Here is a 6,608-nt window from a genome sequence, read left to right on the forward strand (position 1 = left end):
CTTAGGAACTAATAGCTCCTCATTTGCATGCAAGTGTAGCTCCCTCTCAAGCGAACACTTCATGGCTTTCTCCTCCTGAAATTTTATATCCCGTCGCACAACAGTTTTACCACTGTCTAGAAAATACACATAATAGTTGTGGGGTGTATCAATGTACCCCACAAATATCCCAACCTCTGCGATCGGCTCCAACTTCTTCCTGGCATCCTTCGTCACATGCATGTAAATGTTAGCACCAAAAATCCTCAAATGAGAAAGATCAGGTTTCTTACCAGAATAAGCCTCCTCGGGTGTACTCATGCCAAGTATCCTATGAGGACAACGGTTCTGCACATAAACTGTTGTATTGCATGCTTCCGCCCACAAGTGAAGGGGTAGGCCCTGATCATGCAACATTGCCCGTGCAACACCCACAATCGTTATGTTCTTCCGCTCAGCTACCCCGTTCTGTTGTGGGTTATGGGGAGCTATGAGCTCTCTTCGAATCCCTTCTGCGTTGCAGAAATCCTTGAACTCGTCCGAGATGTATTCACCACCATTATCACTCCTAAGAGCCTTCACCTTCTTCCCCGACTCCTTCTCGACCAGTGCTTTGAATTCACAGAACTTTGAATATGTCTCGCTCTTCTTCTGCATGAAGAAGATCCAGCACTTATGAGAGAAATCATCAACAAAAATCACATAATACCTGTGTTTTGTTGTCGAAGCAACTGAGAAAGGTCCACACATGTCTGTGTGAATTCTCTCAAGGATCGTCGTGGCGCGACTATCCTTCTCGTAAAAGGTGGCTTTCACAAACTTCCCCAAAGTACACCCCTTGCACTGATCTGACTACGCAAGTGTGCCTTTAGGAAGCCCTGTAGTGATCTGCTGCAGTATCTTCAAGGCTCCATGGTGAAGGTGACCCAATCTCCTGTGCCACAACTCGCCATCATCCCGGCTCACGAATCCTTCTGCCTTGCCCGCCATTGCTGCGCATCCATCTACATACAACTGATAAAGGTTCCTCACTCGAACCCCTATCTTCCGGGTCTCACCAGTTGTCTTGCTGCGCAGGAAAGCTTTTCCCTCGCTGAAAACAACATCATACCCCTTGTCTTCTAACATCGCCACTGAGATAAGATTCTTCTTCAATCCTGGAACATGCATGACTTCCTTCAATACGAAAGGGTTTACCAGACTCCCTCTCAAAGGAAATGGTACCGATACCGGTCGCACTGTATCTACCATCATCGCCCATCTCGATGTGCACTCCAAGATCTTTGTCCTCCAAATCAAAGAACAAATCTCTATCTCCTGTCATGTGAAAAGACGCACCACTATCCAAGAACCACACCGATCCCATCACACTTGAAACCAAGCATGCGATCAATGAAAAATCAAGCTCCAACTGTGAGGCTAGAGCCTCTCCTGCTGAAGATCCAGCACCCTGCTTTTTCTTCTTCTTCTACGGACAATTAGTGGCACAGTGTCCGTGCTGGTGACAGTGAAAACACTTCACCTTGGATATATCCTGCTTATTACCTTTCGCACCAGACTGAGAAGCTTTCTTGCTCTTCCCTTTCTTTGCTTTGGCAGCCAAAGCACAATTCTCTTCATCAGCTCCCTTTGACGAAGATCCGTCCCTGGTACTCCGCCTGATCTCCTCCTACACAAGATCTGACCATAGTCTTTCCCATCCCGGCAATTTCTCCCGACCATTGACAGAGTCCTGATAGGAATGCCAACTTTTTGGAAGACCAAGGAGAGCCAAGCTCACCAAGTCCTCATCATCAACAGTAAACCCCACACTTCCCAGCTCATCTCGACACTGAGTGAACTTCGTGAGATACTTGGGTATACTGTCACCCTTCTCGCATTTGATGTTTCTGAGTTTATCTTTGAGCGCCAGCTTCCTCTCATCGCACTTGCTTTGGAATAATTATGTTAATGATTTCCACATCAAATATGGAGTAGCCTTTCCATGGAGGCTGGACACAATGTGATCCTTCACGCCCTCCAACAGAATCCTTCGACATTTTGCGGTCTTCTTTTGCCAAGCATCAGCTTGAGTAGCATCAGTAGGCTTTGGGACATCCGTCTCTATGAACTCCTTCAGCCCGTTATCATCCAATACTGCCTCCATCCTGTCCTTCCATGCAATATAGTTTGAGTTTCCCTCAAGAGCATACTTCAATCGCAATCCATTGAAAGACATTGCTGCGTTGTCACCAAGAAAACACTGCTGCAAATTCGAATTCCACTAGCAACCAACTCAACCGCCTCGGATCTAAGATTCGTGAGAACACAATATTTCTCGTACAGAGATTGACTGTATGGGCATTCACTGGATATCTCACCTTCCAAAGGAAGGATGAATCGAGAGGCTACCTGGCCCGATTACAGACTCTGCCTGAAGAAATAGAATGTAAACACTTCCTGAATAGTAGATCTGATGATCAACAGCTCTGATACCATGTAGAAATTTTGAATAATTTAACACATATTCAACAGAGATTATCCTGATCATGTACTATTGCAGAATACATACACAATACATAAGCTCCTCTATGTTGATCGTCAATATAGCAGCATCAATAACAATAAAACATCAAGAGCATTCACACATTAACACAACATGTAACCCAGGGAAAGCATCTCGCTAAAAACCCCACACTATCTGTATATTAATGATTGAGACCATGTAACATTACAAAGTACAATGCTTATCACAAGCAATCTAGTACCAGCTCCACCTTTTAAACACAATACAGCTCAAATCTGATCTCCAAATCTATTCCACTGCTTGCCTGCCTCTCCAGCTCAATACCTGCTCAAGAACTGATGAGAATGGTTTACCAAACTCGTATTTCACCTGCAAAGAATCACTCACACTGTGTTGGACGTGAGAACAAGCTACAATTCTTGATATTGGCCAATTCATTGGCATACTCAATCCCTTTGATTGTGCAAATCATCATGCACAACTATAGTCACAACTGATAGCAATCTGATCCTCTAACACCTGTCCCTACCGAACTGAACATGCACTGACATGCAACTGAGTTAACTGATGTATTCTATAGTTTCATTATGAATTAATAACTTGTGAATTAATTAATAACTAATTCACCCAACTCATCTCTAGTCTATTTGCCAGTTAGACTAAATACAACCAGTTTAACAAAGCTAAACTGAACACAACTCCATCAACTGCACCTCCAATCCACTAAACTCAACTCACTTGAGTTCTAACTGAAGTTCCGCATGCAAATATTAGTCATCCCATAGGTAACCACGTATTTCCTTCTGGGATCTACATGTACCACATCCGTAGCTCATCCTGAAGTGCTCCAAGAGAATAAGATCAAGTTTATAGTCCAAATATTATTATGAGACAATAATATTTGACTTTTCTATTTTTGACAGCCAGTCTAAAAATATACTTTGATCACTCACACTATGATCACTCACACTGTGGTCACCCACACTGTGATCACTCATACTGTGGTCACCCACACTGTGATCATCCCTGCTAGGATCAAAAATAGAACTTGCGCCATAATTTGCCTGCGGGCCCACTTAGTGAAGGCGACTCTTTTCACTAAGCTCCATCATCTTGTTGCAATCTCAACATAAGCATGTTTATCTAAGGTAGGGTAGTACAACTCTGACCCGTGTAAGCCAGCACTCATGAAATAAATAGGTCATCCATTTCCTTCAACATCCTTCTTTGTTAGTATGGATGCAATAGATGAATCTGAGGTGAAAGTATAAAGCAAGAAATCCTTTCCATAATCAGGACTAAACAATGTATGTGCATCAACGATATCTTTTTTGATATGATAAAAAGAATCATTTTCCCTTTTTTCCCATTTATAAGTTGCATATTTCTTTATCATCTTTTGCAATGGTTTAACTATCTGAGCATAATCAAAGATGAACTTGCGCAGAAAATTAATCTTTCCCAAGAAAGATTGCATAGCCTTCTTATTTACTCGGAATGAGAATTGAGTTATATCTTTGACCCTTTCTGAATCAACTTTGATTCTAGTCTTTTCAATGATCTTTCCTAAGGGAGTGCATTTTGACACACCAAAGATGCTTTTCTTGGGATTGAAAGAAATCCCATATTTTTGACACCGCTATACTATATGTTTTAGATGATACACATGGTTTTATCTTCTTTTAGAGAATATAGTAACATCATCCAAATACATTTCTACAATTTGGAAAATTATGCCATGGAAATTAATGTATGTTTTCTCTTTTAAATGTAGCACCAACATTAATAAGTTCGAATGGAATATGCTTTAAGGCAAAAGTTCTCCACTTGGTTCTGAAAGTGGTTTTGAGGCGATCTAGTTCTGATACTAGCACATGATTGTAGCCAAAGAAACCATCTAGTTGTGAGAACATATCGAACCCAAAAAATGGTTGGAGGACCTGTTCCATGGATGTCACTAGATATTATATTTTTCTGATGCCCAGTTGAGATTACAAAAGTCAACACATAGACTTATCTCACAGGACTTCTTCATAACAAGGACTGAATTTGAAAACCAAGTAGAATATTTGACCTTGAAAATTTTCCGAGCATCTAGCATCTTCCCCAGCTACTTTTGGATTAGGGGTTCCAACATTGGATGAACTTTTCTTAGCTTTTGCTATAATTGTCTCACACTTCTTTAATAAGAATTGCATGCTAGATAATATGAGTGCCATATGTCTTCAAATCATCGTAATTCCATGAAAACACATCATGGTATTGTTTGAAAAGGAAAATGAATGATTTTTGTTCTTGTGGAGAACAAAATGTACCGAGGTTTACATATTTTGGATCATCTTGAGTTCCTAGGTTGACTTGTTCAAATGACAAATTTGAGTTAACTTTTCTTCAAGGAATTTCTTTTATCCACCCACTAAAATAATATGTCATTGTTAGGATGTATCATTGTTGGTTTGACAAGTGTGGAAGGATTTCTCCAATAACATCTAGTCCCCATTGTTGGAAGGGTTCCTCAATAGCTATTGGTAGCACTAGGGTAGTTAACTTCTGGTCTCAACCGGCACATCCCTGACAAGATGAGAACTTATGGGCATAAGCGTGAGAGTGCTTAAATAAGGTGGGCCAATAATAACTAGCCCTCAATACTTTGTGTGCAGTTGTATTTCCCACATAATTTCCACCTATCGATCCATTGAGCAAGTGTCTTAGTACCTTATTTGTATCTTAAGGTCCTAGGCATCTTAGCAAGACATCATTGTGGTGCTTTCCTAAAATCACTCCATGAACAAGCTAATAACATAGATCTTTGAGGAAAATTACCCTATTTTCTGTGTTTGATAAATGTGTGGGCCCATGTGTCATGCTCTAAGAATTGTCATATATCTAAATACCATGGTGCTATTGAGATTGACTAGGGAACCTTTTTAACGTTGTACATCTATATTTCTTTATCCCATCCTGAAATATCTTGCTCTGGATCATATGTTGCTTCTATTGCTAGTTGGCATAGGCCATGACCATTAATAGTATGAACTGGATTAAACTCTAGATCATATTCTTGCAAACAGGGCATCCAATTTTCCCTTTTCTCACCCAACTCATGTTGCATGAAACATGTCCTGACAGTTGGATGAGGAACGTATATGATCGTGTGAGATTTGAGGAGATAGGGCCTGAAATGTTTGACTACCTTATTTTTGTGCTATTCAACAACCCCCCATTTATTAATAGTGATAGTCAATGTTATATTAATGAATGGGAACCCTCTAAAAAATCCTTCCAAAAATAAGTTTAGCATTTAGGCATTTTTCTTGTTAATTTTTGGAATGAAGAAAGATATCAAAATAAAACCTTTTGAAAAAGCTAGCAAATCTCTGCCTTTTTGCATATCGCACGATCAAGCGTGTCAAAAGCCTTGATATCCACCAAAACTAGCGAAAAGAAATCAAAAAAGAACACCACACTAAAACCTCGAAACTTTCATGTTTCCCATATGAACTAAGTTCTAAAGCATTTCTTATTAAAATAAGGCCCGCATTGCAAATCACCACTCACAAGGAGCGTGCCTTAACAAAGCATCTTAAACCATGCGATCTGTGAGATTGCAATGACACAATCTCCCTTATTGCATCGCATTAAGAACACTTAAGAGGAGCCTGAAACCTTATCATCATGTGAAATTATGAAATGTGATTGAAGACCCGGACCTGATTCCGAAATATGTTATAAACAAGCACTCAAGTCCACTACTTAAGGAAAAAGGGATTTACATAGAAAATCCTAACAAATAAGTTATCCTTTGAAACTAATAATCAGCGGCCCACATCTTGCATCCTTTACAAACTAAAGAAACGTTAAAGAAAGCGCAATAATCACAATGCAATGATGTGATTTGCAATATTGCATCGCAATCACAAAATCGGTATTTTCACAGTTTAAAGGCTCACCACCCTAAAAAGTTCTTCCCTGACTTACGATGCAGAGCATTAATGAGCAATAAGGAACCATTAGTGGGCATTTAGTAAGGGTTAATATCATTTATGTTTGAAAGACAGTTCAACGTGATATGATATCTTCTCACTTGCTTCAAATAAAAACTCCTTTCTTGTCACCTTTTCAA

Source organism: Pinus tabuliformis, chromosome J, assembly GCF_031772625.1.
Source record: "Pinus tabuliformis cultivar Carrire ecotype Pingquan chromosome J, CPIR1, whole genome shotgun sequence".
In the NCBI taxonomy this organism is placed as follows: Eukaryota; Viridiplantae; Streptophyta; class Pinopsida; order Pinales; family Pinaceae; genus Pinus; species Pinus tabuliformis.